We start from the raw sequence: 25,488 nt of genomic DNA on the forward strand, positions 1-25,488 counted from the left end.
AAAAGTTCATTGTGTATCACAATATAGCCTACTTCATTCAATAAAAAAACTCACAGTTCTTTTAAAAAAAAAAAAACTTCCTCATGTTGTTGAACATCTTTAGAATAAGACCCTTAAGACTCTTGTATAGCTTAGAGGGTGTGTGCAAGGTATTACTTTAAATTTTTCAAAGGTCTCATCCTAGGGTCTTCTAGATTCATGCCTAATATGAACTTTGGTTCCAGACTTGTTTCGTTTTGAGAATCTTTTCCTTGCTGGTAAGACTGAAGATGAGAAACACTCTTATTTTTCAACCCAGGCACTGCAGGACCTTCAATATCTTTCTCTCAAATCTGCTAACAAATGGAAAGTTCTCTACTTAGCTCAGTGGTTCTCAATCAGGAGTGATTTCCCCCTTAGGGAACACTTGGCAATATTTGGAGGCGCTGCTGGTGTCATACCTGGGGGTGAGTAGATACCGGGGATCTTGTAAATATGAATGAGACAATTCCCCACACAGACTTACCATCCCAAAATGTCAATAGAGCTAAGGTCAAGAAACCCTGATTTTGACTCATCTTTCTCTTCCTGTACCTTAACATAGGCATTTTCACATTCTGCATGGAAATCACTTGCAAAGTTCCACAAGTCCATTAGGTATATTTTCTAATTTTCAAGTTATTCCAGGTGTTAGACTTAATTGTTCTGCTACTGTATATCATAGACTGCCACATTTTCAATCTACTTTAGCAGTTTCCTTATGACATTTTTTTTTCCTTCTGCAACATATTTTAGGGTTTTCTTACAGCAGTACTCCTCTTTCAGGACCCATTTCTGTATCAGTTATCAATCATTGCATTAAAAAAAAAACAATTTAAAACACCCCAAATAATGGCTTAAAATAATATCTTTATTTAGTTCATAACTGAACTTGATTAACTTATGCGTCTCTTTTTGGTAATCTCAACTAGGTTCACTCAGGTATCTGCAGCCACTTGCAGGTCATTTATTCTGTTTCTGCTTCTGCGAGTTGGCTTACTGCTATCTGGGGGTGATTCTGGTGACTAGACTATGCATCTCTCATAACTCATAAGGCTAGTTTAGGTTTGCTCATAGGGCAAAGTGTCCAAAACATCAATAGAATGAACTCTGATGTGCAAATCCTATAAAAGTCGTAGCTTGCATCACATTTATTGTTTTCCCATTGACCAAAGCAAGTCACAAGGCGAGTGCAAATACAAGGGTTAGAGAATGATACCAGAGAATGATATTTACAAAGCATGGGCAAAGTAAGGGGAAGCGTCTGTGGCTGTCTTTGCAATTTACCACATTTTAATATCCAGGAATTTATTTGTCCACATGTATTTTAAAGAACTATTGCACGGAAATCCAAAACAGAGCCTGTATATGTGTAGGTTAATGAATCATAATTGTAGTGACAAGAAGTTAAAGGGCTTTGGAGTATTCACCTTTAATGGAGTTCACAGATAAAATATTCAAAACACATGTCATATATGTTGAGAACCATGCAGTTGCTAAAGCAGTGGATGAGACGTACACGGGACACTATTGATCAGTGTCAAACACAGAGTGCTGAGCGGAAAAACAAAAAGGAGAAGGAGATCTGTCATGAGAGATGCACGTAAGTCAGAAGCAGGTACATGCTATATGAACAGGCACAAAAAAAGAAGGGTAAACCTTAAACGCAATGGGATGTTTGACTATGATTTGGACCCCAGGGGAGGGAGAGAATATATCCCGAGACCGAGAGGACAGGTTTGAGGTTCTGTGTTGTGTATGGTCTGGCTTCTTTCTGCCCGTCCAGCTCACTCCACAGCTGTTTCTTCCTGGTACTTGCACCCTAACCACACTGGCTTTCCAAGGAGCCATAGTCCTTACACCCCTTGGCTCTTTCACTCCATACTCTCTATGTATTAAAAGCTTCCCTATGTCTTTTTCTAATTAAGTCCTAATTACCCTTCAGATCTCAACGCAAATACCACTTCCTCTCTGAAGCCTTTCTAACAACCCCTCAGATGAAGCCGGATGTCTTCTTATAGACACTCACAGATTCTTGAATATCTTCTCGAAAGCACTGGTCAGAGTTATTCTACATTTAAATTAACTTCTCTCCCCTGAGATCGTAAATTTCATTAGACTAAGGGTCATCCTATTTGTCTCCATTTTATTCCTCTCATGTCGTTCATTGTACGATGGGATGAAATGTATGAAGGACTTGAAAATATTTGCTAAATTAAGGGGATAATAGAAAAATTCAGTATCATCCAGCACTGGATGGAGATACACACGCATGCACACATGTAAACACGCACCCCCACGTGTATATACACATATATCAAACCAAATAGATTGGTAAGCAAATGTTTCAGGTTGAACTTTCCTTACTAGAACCCTCTTTTGGTTCGTTAACTACTATATTAACTACTATTCATGTCTTGTTTTGTTTTTCAGCTGAAATGGTTGATACTCCCTCAAAACAAAACCAGATCTTTAGATCTCCCTACTATATCCTGTATTTCTCCTTTTTACTACACATCACAACTGTAATTAAATACATCTTGGTATTTATATGAGAGATTTTATTTACTATGTATGAGTAATATATATGTTCTACGTACAGTTATGTATACAAACGTGAATCACACACACACACACAGAATGGTGTTTGGAAGGTTGCTAGCAAATTGATTATTCGGCCATTCATTTATATGTTCCAGATCCTGCATTAGGAGATAATTTCCAGCATTCCAATGATTTAGGGAACTCCCAGTAATAAGCTCTCATTCTGCACAATTATAAGGCCTCTCCCCTCCTTATTTTTGAAGGAAACACTAGGGTCACTTAAGTTTGAATGTGTATGTATGCATACAGATTGATTTTGCATCCTCTTTAATATTATTATAAGGTCCACTTTCACCCTCTCTGAAATCTGTAAGAAGGAGAAATGAATTTTTCTCAGAAGGACACTGAGAAAAATTGTGTGTGTGATGATGGGGTTATTTGAAAAATGTACTGTGCTCTATTATTTGATCTAGGGCACGCTGCTTATCCGAACTGTGATTTGGGGCTTTTGAAGTCAATTATGTGGAGACTAGAGCAACTGCTAGGTCAACCTTACTAGGGACATACTTAGAAAGTGCTCAAATGTTTCCCTGCCCATAACCCTGAGGAACTTCTGGGGGGGTGGGGCAAAGACTGGAGCACATGTGCTGACTCAGGCTGGTGATAACAGTTGTGGGGAGTTTTATGCTAATTTAGATTTGGGGATTCAGGGTAAATGGTTTGCACATGTAACATGAGAACATGGGCAGATTCTTCAAATCTACTATATTTAGGCGTGTATTAGAGATAGAAAATGATATTAGAGAGTATTTATTTTTATTATTCTGTTTTATCTGGGTCATAAACTTCTTAAAATTTCTTTCTCAGTATAAGCTTTTTATGCTTCTATGCAGTCCTGAGATAATTTTCTTCAAAGATTAAGGAAATAGCTGTTTTAAAGCTAAGTGAATGTTAAAATTATATATATGTGTATACACATACCTCATCATAAGAAAAGCAATATATTGTAATCACTTTCTCAGTAAATCTCAAGAAGACTTCTTGAGAATTTCCATCTGAATACAAAGATACCAGATACCTTAAAAATTATCTTGTTTCGATCTGAGGAAGGAGATTTCCCTCATATTTCTATACAAAAAATATCCCATTGTTTAGAAAATTCCTGAGATCTGGGATTATAAATCAATAAGTGAGTTATTCAAATAAGTATTTTATATTATTATTCCCACAAATAAATATACAGGAGCTTTTAGCCATTACATGAAGAGGACTAACAGTATTAGCAGGTGATAGAACAAAATGTGAAAAGTGGAAACAAATGACATCACACTTATTAAAATTTCAAGTTGGAAAAAGCCTTGGTGATTACAAGTTTTAGTGTGTCCTCAATATTGATCGTGAGGTGATGTTCCTGGAGGTCACAGTGCTCCTTAGAGAACCTTGTGAATTACTGATGTAGGACATCTATGCGGCAATCATGGATATAATTTTTGCAAGTCAGGTACTGTTATATCTAATAATCTAACAGAGGCAGAAACAGTCACTGCTAAGTTCTAAAGACAATGATTATGAGAGAAAAAACCAGTGCATTTTATTAATATGGAAATAAAACAAAACAAATAAAAAATCATTTGAATCAAGTGTCTTAATGCCTTAGTTTAACTAAAGGAATAAAACTTCCATTAACTGAAAGTTTTAAAGCCACTATTAATAGTATCTTAGTTTTAGATTTTCTACATAAGAAAATCAAAATCCGATCAGACTAAGAGAATTATGGGATCATATTCCAGGTTTCATGTCTCCTCAGATAATTAAGATATGTGGAGGTCATAGTCCTCTTTAGAGTTACATGTACTTCACTGGTCTGACACTTAAAAACCCAGATAGATTATGACAGATAGGAAACTGAGCTACTGAACATTTTACTAAGGAACCTACTTTTTACCCTAAAGTTGAGGAATAAAAAATGCAAATTTCCAGGATGAATCTAATTAAAAGAGATGAGTACACTTATCCCTAGACTCCTATGTGATACCTACCGGGGACATATATGGCATCACATAATTGGAATTAGTACAGATGCTATTTTCAACCTGAAAAATTGTGCTTCATCCTTGAAGTGTCACCATAAGTGAGCATCAAATGTGCACTTTTAAGAGGCCAGTTGACTACTGTTAACTGGTAGCTTCCAGATATATATAGTAGGACCCATATAAGCACGGTATGTGCCACCTCTGAAATACTGCACTACTGAACCATTGCTGAAATAATGACGAGCGAAGTTCAGAAATATCTACTTGGTCTTTCCTACTACAATAGGTAAAACTTGATCTTGATATTGAGAACTAAAACAAAAATTAAAAAAAAGGCAAAGAGGTAAAAACTAAATTTTAAAAATATGTTGTTAAATACCTGCTTAATTTTCATTTGGTTCCCATATCTCAAACCTCTGTTTAATCTTAGATTTAATTATTCATTAACACTTTCTCTAAGTACAAATATTGCAAAATGACTGGGTTTTGATAATAATAGTAAACGGGAGATAGTAAAGGTATTTTCGTATTAGTATCTGCAAGTATTATTTTGCATTCTTCTTCTTCTCCTCCTCCACTTCCTTTTTCTTCTTCTTTTATATATAGAGAGAGTGCACGCAGTGGGGTTAGGGGGAGAGTAGGGAGAGAGGGAATCCCAAGCAGGCTCCATCCACGCTTAGCATGGAGCCCCACGTTAGGCTCAATCTCACAATGCTGAGATTGCACCTGAGCCAAATTCAAGAGTTGGATGCTTAACTGACAGCCACCCAGATTGCCCTTGTATTATTCTTTTAAATTATTTTTTAAGGGCACTGTTATATGATATTATAAGTAGGAGTTTACAAACACATATAATTTTTTACTTATAATTCTCATTTTGCAGATACTACTCCATTGCTTAGACTGGAAAATATATCATATGTACTTAAATTGCATAAAGTAGTGTCTAGCCTATTTAGGTATAAGGACATGTTTTGGAAAAAAAAAAAAAAAAAGACATGTTTTGGGTAAGGTTTTTATCGACTTGCATAAGAAATAATTTTTCTTTTAGCAATTGTATGTTGAAAAAAGTGCATTATGAAAAATACAATTATAACAAAGTAATATTGAATTAATTGCATATTATCAATCACAACATTTATACACCTTAAAAAAATCATATGTGCATGTAAAATTTTATTCAAACAATCTACAAAAGATGCTTGATAAGTGCCTGGACTTACACATTGTTTGCAGTGAGTTCATGGCTCTCTCTCTCTCTTTTTTTTTTTTTCTTAAGATTTTATTTATTCATGAGAGACACACAGAGAGAGAGGCAGAGACACAGGCAGAGGGAGAAGCAGGCTCCATACAGGGAGCCTGACGTGGGACTCGATCCTAGGTCTCCAGGATCACGCCCTGGACTGAAGGTGGCACTAGACCGCTGACCCACCCGGGCTACCCTCATGGCTCTCTAAGCATCAGAAGTCCACAGGTTGAAAAACATGGATATAATGGATTTTTTTTGTTTTTTTTTTCCCTTGTTCTTTACATTTTATCATTCCCCAAATCTTTTTCTATGTCTACTTAAATATCAATAAATATGTTTTAGCAGTATATGTACAAAATCAAGGGCATGATTTTTGTCAAATCCTGTTTAATAAGGATTTATAAAGCCACTGAGCCAAATACAAAATCTGAGCAACTCACCCACAACATCACACCTAGTGAAGTAGTTAACAAAGGTCAATTGGCAACATCTGTTACCTAAAGAAAGCTAGGAATTAAAGCATCATAAATGTTTACCAGTAATGTGTGAAAACAAAATCATCCATAAAAAAGCTTTTCTACTTAGATGAATATGTGCTAGCCATAAATGAGCTCAGAACCTGACAGCTGGATAATTTTAATTTCTGAGTAGTTGATACCTTAGGGAAAATAGAATAAAACATTTTAAAAGTTTTCATCAGCTGAAGGTTTCCTGTGTTTGTAGTCTTCTTTTGAAAGTTAATTGTCTAATTTAAACATGATGATTGAACTAAACTATATAAGATGAACACATCACTATGTATTGTGAATATTTCAGTGATTCAAAAGTTCCTTGCATATGTACATGTATATACAGGCATATATTGTATATGTATATATAATGTATTTCATATTTCATTCATATATTGTGTATGTATATAACGTATTTCATTCAAATGCTATTAATCTACTAGGGGAAATCAGACATAGGTAGAAATAACCATAACAAAGGGTACAAAACAGTGATTCCACAATGTATGTGCATAGAAATTATTATATTCAAAAAAGGAAAAATTACCCCCAACTGTAGATATGCCCAATAATGCTCTTAATATTGGTGGAACAATCCAAATCTAGGAAACAAACTGTCCAAAAAGAAGATATCAGTGTCGAGCCAGATAGTGAATCAAATTGTAATGTCTTACTAGCAAATAGATATAATTAAAGCAGAAGTGAGTTACAAAAGCAAACTCCACATGGAACTTAGACAGTAGAGCAAATGATACTATCAGTGGTTGGGATGGTTAGAAGTTTTCATGGAAGTAGCATAAGAATCGGCACCTTGAGAGATGTATGTGTGTTCACCAAACAGGAGTTAGAACATAATTAGAATTATAGGTAGAGGGAAACAAATCAATAGAATCATCAAGGTAATCATGATATGTCTAAATTTGGAAGAAGTAGAGAGAAGTGTGGCCCTAAATTCATCTTTATTAAGATTAGGTTCAATTAAAGATGCAGAGACAGTATGAATGTTATAGTAATAGATTTTCTCAATTGCAGGGGGGAAAAAAAGCTGGTGTAGTAAGAATGGAGAAGAGGGGGGATTTGAAGAATTATTGTGAAGTCACTAACTGGCCCTCCAGGAACACTGCACATGTGGACAGGGTCAGAGCTTACAGGGCAATCTGGGAAAAGAACCATGGCTAGCTTTCAGAGTAGGACCACGAAATCAAGATGACAGAGTGGGATACAGAAGGTTTTCACATCGGGATAGCTACTGGCTGCTATAGCTCAGCAGGAGTGGCAATCAAAAAAGAGCTGGTCTTGCAATGGGGTAGATAAGGATGGAAGAAGGACAGTACTTCTGTGTTTGCACATCAGCAAATCTAACCATGATGACCTTCAGAGCGGTTTGCCTGCTTCTTCACTTCCTGGTGGCTGTTTTCCTTCTGCCTTCCAAATTTTGCTCAAAATTAACTTTTGGCCAACTTGAACAGAGAACTTTAGGATGAAGGGGGATTCTGGGAATTAGGATTCAATATGAGCAAGAGACAAAGCACAAACCACCACACTATTCCCAGGACTGTTGGGTTTACCCAACACACAGTGGAGAGTCATCAGAGATACTGAGAAAGTGTAGTGTCAAGATAATAGATTTTGTTTTCAGAAAAGCAATTCTAGTCAGGGAAATAGAATTGATTATAAGAGAGATAAACTCGAAGTAGGGAAAATTTTACAAAGATTTTTCAGACCTCCCGACAAGGAGTGGTACAATATTGGACTAGGAAAATGACAACAGTTATGGGTAGGAGAGAACCCAACTGAGATTTACAAGAGGCTAAATTGACCAAACAAGTGTTGATTGGTTATTGAAGATAATGAAGAGGGAGGAAAAGATGAATGGGTCACAGTAGTAGTTTGGGTATTTGTAAGCATGGTAGGGGGTGTCAAAGAAAAATTGCACCAGACAGATTAAATAGACAAGGACAACTTTATTTAAAATATTGCAGTTAGGGAGAAGGATTAAAATCACAGTAACAAAAGGTGAGAGAATTCTGAGGAGCTGTGGGAGCTTGTGGAAAAGTAGTGAAGGACATTGGAAAGGATAGTTGGTCGATGTGATTAGGGCCATCTGTGTTTGCTAATTGGCACTTAATGTAGTTTGGCTCCTATTCTTCTGCAGAGATTGGAAAATAAGGGCAGTTCTCTTCTTAAAAAAAATAATTTTTTATTTAAATTTAATTAATTAACCTGTAGTGCATTATTAGTTTCAGAGTAGAGTTCAGTGATTCTTCAATCTTATATAATACCCAGGGCTCATTGCATCAAGTGCCTTCCTTAATGTCCGTCCATCAAAATAGGGGTGGTTCTTGATGGTGACATTTCAGAGAGATGGGCTTCTGTGTTCTTGAGAGAAGATTTACATCTCAAAGGGGCAGAGGAAATGTTTACAACTGCAAAGTTTCTAAAATAAATACTCTAAGAAAAGAGAAGTCCGTGGTCTAGAGTTAGGAAGATTAATCAAGCTGAGAGGAATGATAAGGCCATCCTGGTCAAAAATCGAATGTATCTGCCAATTTTGCAAAGATGATTCTGTTAGCCATACTGAATTTGAATTTCCTGAAGAGTTGAGTTTGAAAGCTTAAAGTAAGTGGCCACTGATAAACGGATGATAGTGGCTTGAGTGGTGCACCCCTCCTTCCAAAAAAGAAAGACATTCCAATACCCAAATCCCCAGATCCCATGACTGTGCCCTTATTTGGAAAAGGGGTCTTTGCAGTAATGAAGTTAAGGATATTGAGATGAAATCACCCTAAATTATCTAGGTGAATCCTAATTCAGTAACAAGTAATCTGTGAAGAGACATGCCAAGGAAAGGCCATGATTAGAAAGAGACAAAGATCAGAGATTTACAGCCAGAAGCCCGACAATGCCAAAGTCCAGGAGAGTCTGGAAGAGACAAGGAATGAACTACCTTTTAGAACCTCAAAGGGAGGAGAGCTCTGAGGCCACCTTGCTTTGAGATTTCTCACCACTAAAACTGTAGAGAATAAACCGTTGCTTTAATACACTCAGTTTGTGAGTCATCTGTTATAGCAGAATGCAGAAAACTTACACGTTGACAGAATTCACTGATTTTTTTTCCTCATGTGGTTTAAAGTTAACTATATCAGTAAAACATATTCCTCCATTCTACTGGAGGCATACCTAAATAAATTTGCATTAAACTACGATATTCAAGCTCTGACCAATTCATAGGCAGCAACGTAGTCATGAATTGAGTCTAGTTCGCCAGCTTGCACATTCACAATTAAGAGAGGCAGAGACAACGAGAGAGACAGAGACAGAGACGCAGAATCATATGAAGTATCATATGAAGTATCCATGCTAGTAAGTGTACTTTATTAGAGTAGATTATAACACTGAATATTTCTGATCAATTAGCTAGTTTTTCTTAAGTAACTTAATTGTGCTAGAATTTTGTTTTATAGAAGTAAAAAAAAAAGTAAGCATGATTTTGATTTATCAACCAAATAATAAGAGCCTTGGAGTTTTCTGGAGTGGTTTTTGTTGTTGTTGTTGATTTTTACCAAAATTCTCCCATTTCGTACAGCAATAACTTAATAGCTACTAACTAAAAAAGATCTTTTAGGTCTGAACTAATAATACAGGATTATCCAGATAATCCAGAATGATCTACCTATCTCAAGATGCCTAGCTTAATCTTTCCTGCAAAGTCCCCTTTTCATGTAAAGTAACATATTCATAGATTTTGTGGATGAGGACACAGACATCTTTGGGTGTCCTCGTCCACTGTCCTGTCTACCACATTAACTATTTCAAATATCATCTTGAAATCCGCTTTGGGTTTTCAGTATAGCATGTGCCCAAGAAGTTTAGAGAATTCAACTTAAAAGATAAATGGTCTAAAACCATACATTTGAATGCAAGGAGATAGCTTAAATTTTCTCTCAAACACAAAGGAGCACAAAGAAGGCTCATTTTTGATGAAAATTCGTGTCACATTTAAAATCATACACATAGACAAGGTTTCAGAAGTGCCATCAAACTGGAGTAGCTATTATGGTTCTAAATAGACGTCAGCATAAATTTTACTTTCAATGTGGGACAAAGGACAATAAGCTACTTAGGCTATGAGGGACGTAGAAGGAAAGTACAGCAGACAAGGAGACTTGTGCTCCAAGTAATTATAGATCATCCACAGGGAGACCTAGTCCAGGGATCAAAAATGAAAATATAAGCATACTTGAATAAAAATCAATTGTTTTGCTTTACAGCTCTCCTTCTCTCCTACTCGACACTCATTCACAGTCTCACTAAAAACACACTGGACTAGCTTTAGTGATCAATACAAATGATTCCAATATTCCCCACCATATCTCAAGAATGAATACATGATCCTAATCAAGGGAGAAGTCCATCCTTAGAGTGCTACGTTTGGAAAAAAAGAAAAAAATTCCACTGTCTCTTTTCCCCTTTTCTTCCTGATGTGGTAAACATCTATCTGTGCTTCAGCCTGTCAATTTATGCTAAGAAAAAACACACACGGGCGCATCTGAGATAGCAAATCCCTTCTCTGTGTTAATAGGGATATTTTTTCTCTTCAAGAGTAATACATGCTGTTACACTTGAAACTCTTCTTCACTGTTTGGCAGTCAGGATAAAAAGAGCTCATCATTTTGCATACAACTTGTAATGGTTCATTTAATTTTGATTTTCATTCTAAGACAATTTCTTATTAAAAATATTCAGAGCAATGAGAATTTCAAAGGATGTCTATTACTACTGAAATTCAAATCATTTCATTTCAAAATTTTTAATTTAAATAAATGTAACTGCTTTATTACTCCTTGGCAAATATTTTCATGCATAATACTTTTGATAAAGATGAAAATATACATGTAAGAACAGAAGGATAAAACTAAGTCCTAATTAAAACTTGCCAGTATGATCGGCTATTTTGGATAATACCCAGATTTTGACAATTAATCCCAGTAGTTTCACTGAAGAATGTTCTAGAAAAAAAAATTGTAACAGAATTGTTGCAATAGGAAGTACAGGTATTTGAGGTTAATGTAGGAGGTGGGAGATTAGTGACTAAACCACACACAGTATTGTGTGCGTGTGTGTAGATTTTATGCCTGAAATGGGTTCTTGAGGGCTTCCTAGACTACTCTAAACATATATAATTGTACCCCCTTGGCAAAACGGCCCCTGAGCTTTACTCCCATATAAACTTAAAGTTTACCCCTCTATAGACTTAAAATGGGTAGAGGCCATCTGTATTATATTTTTTTGCTCAAAAGGACCACATTTAGCACATGTGAAAGAACATTATCTTCAGAATTCTCTTAAATCAAATGGAGGTTAATTTCAATATAAAGTCATCGACGAATACGTTTAGTTTTTAAACTATGTTTGTTGGAAAAGAAGAAAGTGGTGACCCGTTTGCCTAACCTTGACGTGTACCAGTGAAGGGCATGTGAATCAGAAGAATAAGACAATTTGATAAAAATTACATCCTTGGCTCTAATCCACACACATGGTTTGGCTGAATTCAGCAGTCTCAGTTACCGTATTTACAAAATAACGATGTTGCAATGTATGAGAATAAAAATAATAGTCACAGTGGTAAGTCGAGTACGATTGGAATAATTTTCATATTTCCTTGTCATCATTAAAAACAACTGTGGGGGTTAATCATGAAAACTTAAATCATTTTAATTCACAGGGTAAACTATATTTAATATTCCTAATGTTATCATTAAAACCAAAAACCAAATTAATCTCCCTAACATTGCCATAACAACTGGCAGATCCAAGTGTGCAGTGTTGGCACGGTACTTCGTTTTAACGTTTACATTGCTATAACATTTTAGTTGTAAAAGAAAGTAATGACAAGGGCAGTTCATTAATATATCCCATCGTTATGTGATAATGCAACACTTAACATTCTGTTCTGAATGTCTACAGAACGTCAAAATAAATAAATTGCCCCTACTTAGCACAGTCGCTGTTAGATTTATTACGGAAACAAGAGGGAGGACATCGAATGCTTTGACACTGGGCAAATGAAACAGTTATTTATTTATCTTGAAATGGCTCTAGTGTCTAAGATATAAAGATATAATTGGAGGTTTATGACTGGATAACAGAATTGCCCAATGCACTGCCAATCCTGACGTAGGAAAAACAATTTTTAAGCCTCATTTTACTTCTCAAAAAGAAAGCAGTCTCCTCATTAAGTATCTCAGAGATTAATAAGGATGAAACACTGCTGCTGCTCGCAATATGGCAAGAAGCCGGCTATGATAGAGGGATACATAAAGTTGAATGGAATACAGTAGGAGGGAGTGGTCTGTCGTACATGGGGGAGAGTGATCAGTGAGAGGCTTCCAAGGAGAGATGCTCAATCCAGGCCTCGAATTCCTAGTCGAAGTCTCTACATGGGCTGATGAACAAAACCCCCTTCAGTAAGTGTGACACTTGTAAGAAGAAAGTTGTCAGACGATGTTTACAAAAAAAAAAAAAAAAAAAAAAAAGAAAGAAAAAAGAAATGAAGTAAAGAAAAAATGAATGCAATGTAGCAGTGCCAGTCAAAATAAAACATACTCTTACATATATGCATATACTTATAATTTATTATATATTATATATTATAATAATATATTATATTTATAATATTATATTATAATATATTATATATGTAATACTATATATTATAATATTATAATTATACACTCTTACGTATCTTACATAAATATAATATGCATTATGTATACATATATAATGTGGTATATATGTATATACATACATCTATATGTATAACTGTTTTAATAACAAAAACTAAGTAGTTTCATGTGAGTAGAGTTCAATATGTATGTATATGCCGAGGGGAAGAAGGCGGTGGGAGATTAATTTGGAAGATGACACGTTAGATTTAAGGGTTTTTTTTCTCTAAAGATTTTATTTATTTATTCATGAGAGACACAGAGAGAGAGGCAGAGACACAGGCAGAGGGAGAAGCAGGCTCCCTGCAGGGAGCCCGATGCAGGACTCGATCCCAGGACCCCAGGATCCTGCCCTGAGCCAAAGGCAGACACTCAACTGCCAAGCCCCCCAGGTATCCCTAGATTTAAGTTTTTACTTCTATTGACGTGGAGAAGCTAACACTGGCTGCTGGCTTATTTAGTATATGTTTCTTTAGTTTTTCTATATTTGAATTCATAGTTTTGTTACTGTCATTGATTTCTTCGGCACTTTATTTATATTATTATATCAAAATTTATTTCTTTATATAATGCTATTATTTAGTGCATGCTATTTCAACTTACAGAGGAGTAAGCTGAGGCCTAAAGAGGTTATGTAACATCCGTGTACGGGCACTCTATTGACAACTAAAATTAGAGCCAAAAAATAAAAAAAATAAAAAATAAATTAAAAATAAATAAATAAAATTAGAGCCAAAATGATTACCTGGTTTTTTACAAGTAGAATTCTTTCTACTACTTTGTACTGGTGCTAGTTTAAAAAAAAAGAAAAAAAAAGTAAGCCTATTTATCTTCTTATATACTTTTTTTTTTTTTTTTTTTTAAATTTTTATTTATGATAGTCAGAGAGAGAGAGAGAGAGGCAGAGACACAGGCAGAGGGAGAAGCAGGCTCCATGCACCGGGAGCCCGACGTGGGATTCGATCCCGGGTCTCCAGGATCGCGCCCTGGGCCAAAGGCAGGCGCCAAACCGCTGCGCCACCCAGGGATCCCTTCTTATATACCTTTTTAATCAGTCTTACCATTAGCCACATAATTTCCTAAGTGACACATCTGGGAGGTGTATTTCATTACTCCTTTCCCTATATCAACTTCATCACCAATCCAAGTAACATCTTATAAATAATTAAACCTTGTTCGTGTACAGGGCAAAGAGCTCAATATCTCCTCTCCATTCCATAATGCTCACCTGCATTCAATCCTTGTATTAATGCCATGATACCCTTATTAGTCTCTGAACTTCTAGATTCACTTCCCCTCCACGCAACGTACTTTCTTCAGAATGATCTTTTACAGTGATTATCTAGTCATGAAGTACCCATATGCTGGTCAGCATTACTACAAGCATCAATACTGGATTATATATGGGCATTTATAACCTCTTCTTATGCTTTGGTATCTTGGGATAAACAATTTTTCTCAGAACACTAAGGTACCCTAAGCTCTTCCATGACTCTCTGGACACCTCCTCTCTTGCATTGACTAGTTTTAAGGCATAAGAACTAACTAATAATAAGTTAAAAATAAAGCCATTTGCTTTAGCAAGGAGACTAAAGGAAGTTCTGTACAGGTCAGAAGGGGCCCAGACTCCTTAAATTTTACTACCTTGCTATCCTCAACAAGTTGACTTTCATTCTCACACTTTGGCCTCAAATTCACAGCTTGGCTGCATTAAATTCAGGCATCACATCCTCTAACCGATATTCCTAGTAGAAGAAAGAAATGGACAAAAAGGGGTTTTGGGGTTGTTTGTTTGTTTGTTTGTTTGTTTTGCCACAGGAGGCATGAAGCAAAATATTGTCAAATACCCTTCTAGCATTTATTTTCCATTGGCTGCAACTTAGAACCTTGAACGTTGATACTACAAAATCACTCAAAGATAAAATCTGGAAAAGGGAATGGAGATGTCATGACTAGCTGAGACAAGTGGTTCATCTCTTGCTGTAGTATACATCGAAACACTGAGTAAATTAAGGGTCGATGAACACAGAAGAAGGGAAACATGAAAAGAATGTAAGATCATTATGAGATTTGATGATTGGATTCTTGTAAATGGATTAGAGAGAAAAAAACATTAACTAGAGTTAAAGTAATAATATCCCAGAATTTTCCAGTTATTGATACATAAGATCAAACCTGTAAATTCGGCAATATAGCTGACTATCCACTGAAGCTGAATAAATACAGACATCTAGGTACAGCATAGTAAAACTGCTTAAAAATCTAAGACAAAAAATCTAATTAAGAGCAGACTTAGGATAAAAATCGTATTACCAAAAAAAAAAAAAAATCGTATTACCTTTGAAGTAACAACAGTAATACTGAAAATTGACTTAAAAAGAGAGGTCCCAGAAAAATGTCATAACATCTTAAAATGTTGAGATAAAATAACTACTATTCTTCCTTTATATACCTTCAAAATTATCTGTAAACTTAAGGCAAATAAAAATATTTCTACATATTGGCATGATATAATCCATCATGACTTTCTCTTTAGTAAAATAAATATATAAGGGAGCTTTTCAAACCAAAGAAAATTATTCCAGATGGAGCAAGGGAACTAAGGAAGTATGAAAAGAAAAGGTTTGAATTGAAATGAGTAACTATTGACTTAAAAATGCAATAATAATATATTCTAGGACTTAAATTATATGCAGACGTAAAACACATGGCAAGAATAGCAGGAATGGAGAGAGGGTGATAGAAAAGAATAAAAATGCTAGCATCAACTGGAAAGTGATAACAGTAACAACTCATATTAGGAAGTTACAATGTCAAGGGGAAATTAATGTATTATTATTTAGGATAATAATTCAGGAATAGAAAAAAACATTAAATAAGCCAATAGAGGAGAAAGATTGAAATAATAAAAATATATACAATTAATCCAGATAAGAAATGAGAGAACAAAGAAACAAGATAATAAAAACAGAAAATAAATAATTACATGGATAAATATTAATACTTAAGTAATGGGCAGTGGGTGGCTCAGTGGGTTAAGCATCTGCCTTTGGCTCAGGTCATGATCCCAGGGTCCCAGGATCCAATCCCACATAGGGCTCCCTGCATGGAGCCTGCTTCTCCCTCTGCCTGTGTCTCTGTCTCTCTCTCCGTGTCTCTCATGAATAAATAAATAAAATCTTAAAAAATCATAATTTAAAGCCTGAATACAGTAAAACAGAGCATTACTATAATACTGAATATTAAACAGGTGTTTGAGAAGACACCTGTGATTTTTTTTTTTTTTTTTTTTGGTATTGAGAAACATTTTAATGCTATTTATTAGTTAATACTGATTTTTGGTTGTTACAAAGTATCATAAAGCACCCTGTATAGTCCTCTATTTTCATTATCAATAATATTGGCCAGTGTTGGTACAGTCCTTTATACAGATGCTTCCTCAACACACTCAGTGAAACTAGATACTAGACTAGCAGAGAGCACTTCACCAGTACTTTTCCTGTTATATAAATAATTCCTGTGGAAGTTCACAGGATCCTGGAGAGATCCTCCTCAGATCTGTGGTGAAGAAAGTAGCATGACCAACACTTCCGCCCAATCCCTGTGCCCACCCCTTCTTTGAGAGTCTATGTATATTGTTCCTGAAAACTTTAATAGAAGCTTCCTCATAGATGAGAAAAAAGGAAACCACATGAGAAGGCAAGAAAAAAAAAGTAAGATACCCTTTTATGACCCAAATGGTCTATTTCCTTCACCGATACCTTCTTTCTCTGGGGCTCCACATTAGCACAGAGAAATGAGTTCGCTATTTATGACAATCATTTTAATCATTATTACATTTTAAATAGCTTTTAATCATACATCTGCTTACATATTTCTCACAGAAATGAGCCGGAAGCGTTTTTTTTTTTTTATTAACCTTTTTTTGAGTTCTAAAGTTGTGAAAGTTAATTAATATTACAGGAACACTACAGTGATTTCATGGATTTTTTTTTTTTTTTTTTTTGCTATGTAGATTAATAGTTCAAGTCTGTTTAGTTTCTAAAAGGCCACGTTTGGGTGAGAGAAAATAATGTAAATGTCATTTAAATTTTAAAGAAATTTAAGAAACGGCATCTCCACCACCACTGTATTTCTATCTTGTTTAGAGATAGGACGCTTACATTGTGGTTTGTCTTCATATTTGCTAAGTGATTATATTTTGTCTTAAGGAATGGAAAATTTAGAAACTGAGGAATATAATAATTTTGGTTTTTGTAAGAAGAACGGTTTTTAAAAAGGTGTTTTACAGAGGGGCATAGATCAGAAATCAGAGTTCACTTAGAGATCTAGGTCTGAAATATATAACCAACTAGAGGCTGTTACACAAACACTGATTTAAATAATCACTCATTGCTACATCTTCAATATTAAGGGGGATGACACAAGAAGAGCTAATTGGTGACATAATTGTCAAATCTGTCATCAAACCGGTTTACACTCCTGGCATGCTGTTCTGCTGAGGTGCATTGATATGGAGATCCCCTGCCTACACTATCCCTTTAAGCATATGGGGGAAAAAAAAAAGAAGCCGTTACCTAAATTGTTAATTTGTTCCAACAACCAAAAGAGCAGCAGCATTTAATCTCAAATCCACATTTCTATGCTTATTGATTTCCATTTCATCTCATTCTATTCAAATGTCTCCCAATAACTTGACATTAGTTTGTTCTTAAGCCAGCATCTCAGAAAACATTAAAATGCTTTCATGTTATGCCTTATCACTTCATTTAAGGTCTCGTCATCCCAGTCGGTCCTGTGACATAGTGTTCTTGATCCCTGTGTACTGTCAAAGACACAAAAAGCAGAGGTCCCACAGCTAGAAGGTGGGGAAGGTCACCTCTGGGCAATGCCAGATGGTCTCTGCTTTCCTCCAGACCCTACAGGTGGGTGGTCCACAGGGTGATAGGAAAGCTGAGGGGGTGGAAAACAAGACCAACCAGCCAAACAAAAACAAACCAACAAACAAAACAGGCATAGGGCTGCTGGGAATGGTTTATCTTTTCACTCTGTTTGAATGAGTCCCCCCTCCCCGCACCCCCCCCCCCCCACAGAAAGGGTTTTTAATGACCATGTCTGAATGAATACCATAGATTGCATTTGTGTTAAAGCTATGCAAAAATATACTCGGAGCATGAACAGCTCTTTTTTCTCGCCCAGCTAGGTTTAGACTTTTTTTTTTACTGGAAACTCCCATCTCCAGCCCCCTGCTCCCGTCCCAATTAGTTAATATCTTCAATTATTGCTTAGTTCATTGATCCACTTGGGAGATTTCAGTCTGATTCAAAGGACAGAGCCCATGTAGTGATAACTGAAAATCATATTACACTCAATAGCTCCACATCTTTTCAAAATCGCCTTTTAAAAGAGGATCAGAAAAGACAGGAGCTAACACTTTTCCCAATGTTCGCTAGATGTTAACATTTTCAATTTGCCACCTTTTTCACAGAATTTCTTTTCAGAGAATAACACCATTGCCCCAGCGGTAGAATAGGGCTCTGTCATTTTAAAGACTAAACACTATTAGGGGGTCATTTCAAATTTTTTGGTATAAAACTTCTTTGTGTACACAGGAAGATCACCAGGGCAGTGTTGTATCTATTTCTCTGTTCTATAAATAGTCCTACAATTCAGAGTGCAATTGTTTAGGCAATATAAAAATTCTTACACAAATGATTAATCTGTTTCTCATAGCAACCCTGGGGGTGGGTGGGGAGGATATTGAGTATCTACACAAGAAAACAGAAAGAAGAATTTACTGATTTTCTTCAGGAAAAGATATCAAGTCCAATGTCTCCAAGTCCATCGTTTTGGGCTCAAATTACAAGTGTCATTATGACCTGATAATTCCTCGAACTCCTTCTTCTCCCCTCTTTCTAATTCTCTTTCTACATTGGTCCTGCTCTCACTGTTGGAACAGAGTTGGTTTCCATTGGACAATCCAGTAAGGCCTTCAGACCCAAAATGTGGCCATCCTCTTCAGAAGGCCATGCTTTTCTTCTCTAAATTGATATTAATATATTTTTCCTGTTGAGAGTTGGAAAAGTATTCTGTATCATTGATATCCAACTATGGGTCTCCCTCAAGGAAAATGAAATAAAAAAAGAGCAAAAGACATGAAGAATAGTCATTTTTCAGATCATTTAAATTAATGTGATGGCCATTATATCTGAGAACACTGATCCGATGGTAGGTAAATTGCTGAAAAAAACTCATAGTAATAAATTAAGTAAAATATTTTATAAATCCATTCGATCTCTCAACAAGTTGAGCAGTTTGGTTTGTTTTTGTTTTTAATTTATACAACCTTTAGGGCAAAGGTTACTTCCCAGATTTGTAGGAATTAATTGTCTAACAATTAATTTACAATTAATTTGGAACACAAAAGTCTTTTTTTTTAAAGTAAATGAAGAAAAAATTCCCAGAAAATATTAAAACATAAAATAAAGAGCAGAGAATGCATTTAATCTTCACTTTCTTGTGATTAGGTGGTTAACAAAGGTTCACCAGATTATAAAGTCAGCTTCCTTCTAATAAAGAAACATATTTTTTTAAGATTTTATTTATTATTCACACAGAGAAAGAGAGAGAGAGATAGGTAGAGACACAGGCAGAGGGAGAAGCAGGCTCCATGCAGGGAGCCTGACGTGGGACTCGATCCCAGGACTCCAGGATCACACCTGGGCTGAAGGCGGTGCTAAACCCCTGAGCCACCTGGGCTGCCCAAGAAATGGATTTTACAGAAGCTTTAATGGAGCAGCTGTTGAATAAAAGAGCATAGTATGTTACCCCTATGGGAAAGCAATCTATTTTTGTAAACTTTTTTTGCCCATAATTTCCTTTTTACTCAATGCTAAAAATGGCATTTTTCTTCTCAGGTGGGAGACCTACACCTCCTGACTCTCTAAGTTCCCAACTGTGTGAATGTGGGTAGGGGGACAGTTTGGGTCTGTGCTTTAATATCACAATGCCTTCAAGCTTGAATTTTCATGAGTTTATCTTCTTCTCTTCTGATTAGCTATGAAACTCTAAATACTTACTCTGCATAATGCTGGTTTGGTTCGTGAAATAAGCTGTTTTACACACAGCCAAAGCAACATCATTTCAGCATTACTGCCTTATAGAAGCAAATCGTTATTCCAAGTAAATATAAATGTTTAATTTCTATTCTTTGCAGTGTACTTCCAGTCCACAACAGTTTACAACTCACAGTCTCAGGAATTTGTCATTTTCTTTCGAACATGGCTGGCCGAAACAAGATTGGCTTATGCTCCTATGCAATGTACTTCAAATGTTGCACTTTCCTCCAACAAAAACATCTATACCTGCTTTATTGCTGAAAATAAAATCCAATGTCATTCAATTTTCAAAGACACAGTGGTGATTTGTAAATGAAAATGGTTGTATTTTTGTGAGTTTATTCTAAAATATTTGCTAAATATCTAGAAAAAAAATAGATTGAATCCATATCCCATGCATTGGGAATTTGATTTTAGCTATGCTATGAAGATTTCCCTCCATTCATTTCACCATGTTTGATAGATAGTGAATGTTTGAAGTTGTGCATCCCAAGTAGTGTAAGTTAAGCTAGATCCTTTGCAGTCATGGGTAAGCACTTGATCCACAAATAAAATAGGCCATCTCTTTAGGTCTCTATCCTCATATCTGTATTTATTATCTCAAACATGACAACTGTCATACTTCTTAATGATCTTCTTAATCCAGATTAAATTAGATTTACAAATACCTGTTCCTGTAAATACAGTACCATTTAATCATAACACAATATTCTAAGTATAGTGGATTCAAACTGAAAAGACCTCTATGTTTTTCCATTAGGAGCAGGTTTGGTACCAGTTATATAAGTACCAGTTATATAAGTTTGGCTGAAATACTTCCTCAAAACACTCAGTGGAGCCGGCCTCTAGACTAGCAAAGAACATTTCACCAGTACTTTTACTATTATATACAAAATTCCTATGGAAGTTGATAGGATCTGGAGATACTATCCTCAGATCTGGGATGAAAAACTAGTATAAAAAAACTAGTACAATCAACATTTAGAAATATGTAAATATTTTGATACAAATACAAATTAGCATTTTAATAAGCAACAATTTCTCTTAGCATTTTAATAAGCAACAATTTCTCTTCAAACATTGATGGAAAATTCTCTTTGTTATGAAATGGAATTTCTCCTAACCTACATAGAGTAAAACCTAATAACCAGACCAAGGTTTTCATTGCAAGGTATGGATGACTTCCATAATTTCTACTGAACAATTTTCTGTAACAGATAAATTTCCAGCAACTAGATTCACATTTTATTTTGTTTTTATTTCACTTTATGTTTTAAGTAATCTCTACCCCCAAGGTGGGGCTTGAACTCAAGACTCCAAGATCAAGGTTGCAAGCTCTACCAACTAAGCCAGCCAGGCACCCTGAAATCAGGTTTTAGAATTATACTGTCCCCGATTATCTGGGGGTGATTCAAAGAGTGAGCATATGGAATCCCTAAGACTTACAGTCTCCTCTGTAATCGGACCAGCAAAGAATAGTCCAACAACTTTAATGGACAAAAGTATCCTAAAGCAGCAAAATTTATATATGTATCCAATATTATTTATTGTTGGTTATTTTTATGTTTTAACATATGTCTAAGCTTCTATGTATCCTGAAAAAATTACAAAGACATATTCAAATGGATAGTATACACTATCCATCAGCTAAAATCAATTTAAAAATGTTCTCACTAAAAAAACAAAAACAACAAAAAAAGTTCTCACTATAGCATTCTAGTTTTTCTCGTTTTTTTTTTTAAATGTAGGTCTAATAAATGGAAAATAAAATGCAGTTCTTAAATAATCTATTTTATGAATTTTGAAAATTGAACCTTTCTACCCTCCTGTTACGTTATGAATAAAGCCCTTCACCCCTGCTGCCCTCCCCCCCCCCCCCCCCCAGATCATAGGGTCAGGTCCTAGTCCACAATGTGACTGTATCTGGAAATAAGGCCCTGAAGCAGGGTAAATAAGGTAAAATGAGGTAGAAGTGTAGGATTCTAAGCCAATAGGACTAAGCCGGTAAGACCCCTGGGGTTTTTATAATAAGAAAAAGAGACACCAGAGCTGCACAGAGAAAAAGGACATGTGAGGACTCAGCAAGAGTGCAGCCATCTGCAAGCTAAGGAGAGAGGCTCAGGAGAAAGTGAAACACCTTGATCTCATACTTCTAGCCTCCAGAACTGTGAGAAAATTAATTGTGGTGTTTAAGCCATTTATTGTGGCTGCTTTGCTATGGCAGCCCAAGAAGACTAATAAGCCACCTCACAGAACATTTCAGAAACCTAGGAAGTCGCCTTCTTGCCCTTTTAGAGTGCATCTCCCTCTATCAGCCTCTACCCTCCCCCCACAAAATGCCATCTACTTCCACCCCAAACTTAGTTTTGACCCTATATAGTATATGGACTCTATATGAATGGAATCCTATAGTTTGTACATTCTTGTGTCTGGGTTTTTTTTTTTTTTCCTTAAAATAATGTTTTTTTCATTCATTGATTGTGCTGTATGCATTAGTACTTTCCTCCTCTGCCACTGAACTGCCTCTTGAAATCTAGACTGACAATATATTTGATATATAATGTTTCAGACCTATGAAACAAGGAAGTAGAATTAGGTATCTTTTGAACATTAAAATTCTATATGAATTTTTAGCATTGGAAATGTATTTTCACTATCCACTTTGTTTCCTTTTGCCTTTGATACCATCCCTCATGGAAGACATTGAAAAGAATACGAGGATCTGGAGGGTTAGAAGAGTGCTTTCAGAAAAGATATGGGACTTGGGGAGATACAATCTAAAATTCTGTTTCAGAATTGACCTTTTAGAAGTGAAATAAGCAGCAGAACCTAAAACTGGATTTAAGGCAGACATAAATGGGGAAATGTTAAATTTTTAACTATGAAATGCTAATAAACTAACATGTTATATATCACTTTGAGGAAACTAGTTTGTTAACTATACATTAAAACTGAAAAATATACTTTTACTAAGATAATGCTAAGGCAATGAAAAAAAAGCTTGGTGTGATCAAAATTCTACATTTATTCTATAAGAACAATAGGCCATAGGAACATAAATAATCAATGTTAAGGATACATTGAATATAATTGCAATAATAATGGAAAGAAAATGATTCAATTCTATCTAGAGCCACCAGGATCACCTCTAGTGTACTTTCTTAATCATGTTTTAATGTATAACAATTTGGATGATTCCTCAGAATATTTTTGAAATTATATAATAAAAAGATTTATTAGTGATTATAAGTAGATAAATGGATGGAAAAGATGTACAAGTAGGGATAAAGATGAATAGATAGTAATTCTAACAAATTATGGATTTTAATAAAAATATATACCTCATCTATATTTATAATATGAATCTTGATTAATACCTGACACATGTGGAGATGAAAAGACTGAAAATATTGAAGAAGTAATAAAATAGAGAATTTTGCCTTATAAAATAAAATGATATTAGTTTTCATTGCATCTAAAATTTTTGAATGGGTTTCAATGTTTTTCATATGTACTTGTAGTTGTTATTTAGTTTCTCCATTAAAACATTGTTAAATCCACACTTTATGTTAGTGAATTGCATTTTTTTAATATAAAGCGTTAAGAACAAAAATTTTAAAGAAAAAATAAACTACAAAGAAATTTTCTTCCTGTATAATTGTCTCACATTAACATTTTCCCATATGTTTATATCTTTGTTCTTTAATATAATCCAGAAATTCTGCATCTGGAAAATGATAATTCCCAGTTCCACATTTCAAAGCAAAGCAAATTAAGGTGCTAATTGCAGAAATCTAATTTCAGGAAGTACAGTTATCACCATACATTTGGAAATGCAAACATCACATAAAGAGGAAATATCACTAGATTCTATTTAGGAATAAAACCATTCTATAAAGAAATCTTTTTTGTTTGTTTTCCTTCTGTTTGTCCTGAGATTCTCCTAAAAAAGATTATGAGGCAGTGTTTTTTGTACTTTTAACTTATTAAGTAGATATCAGTGAAGGATAAGTGAAATCAAGTATGGAAGGAAAGAAAGCATTACATAGATTCATTATTAATATGACTATACCTAACTTTGATGGCTTGATCTGGAGGTACTGTGCTTTAAGAAGGTACAGACATTCCTTTTCAAGATAATCCTACAAAGGGAAGAAGAAGGGAGAATTTATTCACCTGCCTATTTTTTCAATTGTTTGAAGATTTTGCTAAAAGGGATAACTCCTCTGAATTTGTGTTGTGCACATGTGAGTATGTACTGTTACTCACTGCAGTGAGGTCAGCAGGGAAGGCAAGGGACAGGATGTGAGGGGACAACAGGTCACACATGTGTTAGGTTGGCACAGCACACAAAGACTTGGCTGCTTATAATGGCTCAGAGTATTTGCTGCTATGGAAGACAAAGGTAGACCAACGGATCTGAGATGGTGTATCTAAGAGGGGTCTGATAAATGATTAAAAAAGATTTTGGTGGAAAAAAAATCTGGCGGTTTCTTCAAAGTATAATGGTTGTCTTTTACAGGAACAATTCTGATTGCAAGAAATTTGAGTGAAAATATAATTTTATTGACAAAGTAGGAGAGCATAACAATTTCATAACCCATTAAATCCAAATGTTAGAAACTTCTGTTTTCTGATTCAACATATAAAAAGTTTGGAAGTTCTCACTCCCATCCTCATACCAAACCAACCAATCAACAAACAAAAACTGTACATTGAAAAGTAACAACTCCTTTTTGATCCATCAGAGAATTGAGGTCACACAGCAAACTCCTATCCTGAAAACTGAGAGAAAGGCAAATACAAAGATTCAGAGCTTACTGGGAGTAGAAACTAAGGAGCAAAAATCCACTCCTATATCCAGTACTAGCAGGTACATTTAATTCATAATTGACAATTTTTTGGATGCTCAGTGAGAATTAACTCCAAGGGGGTAATCTTAAAGGGAGCTCACACTTTCATGAATGCTACTTCTAAGAGCCCCACCAGGTTCTCATAATAAAGATTGGAGAAAAATCCCCACATGCTTGCCATAGAGAGTGGGGAAAAGTAATCATTTTTTTAAGATTTTATTTTGAGTAATCTCTACACCCAACACAGAGCTCAAACTCACAACTCCAAGATCAAGAGTCAAAAACTCTGCTGACTGAGCCAACCAGGTGCCTCAGTAACCATTTTGAAATAAACACAGAGTTCTCTATTTTCTGACTGTCTTCAAAGGAAACTACTATACCAAAGCCTGAGATGGAGGAAACAAAATACCTGTCTGTCGCCCTCTAGCCTTTCTTTATC

General features: G+C 35.3%; 1 pseudogene; it reads left to right on the forward strand.

Moving 5' to 3' along the window:
- The first annotated feature begins 1,505 nt into the window (after nt 1-1,505).
- LOC144288461 (elongation factor 1-alpha 1-like) overlaps nt 1,506-25,488 on the forward strand; it is a 100,639-nt pseudogene continuing 76,656 nt past the window's right edge.

The sequence above is a fragment of the Canis aureus genome, chromosome 18 (assembly GCF_053574225.1).
Source record: "Canis aureus isolate CA01 chromosome 18, VMU_Caureus_v.1.0, whole genome shotgun sequence".
Classification (NCBI taxonomy): Eukaryota; Metazoa; Chordata; class Mammalia; order Carnivora; family Canidae; genus Canis; species Canis aureus.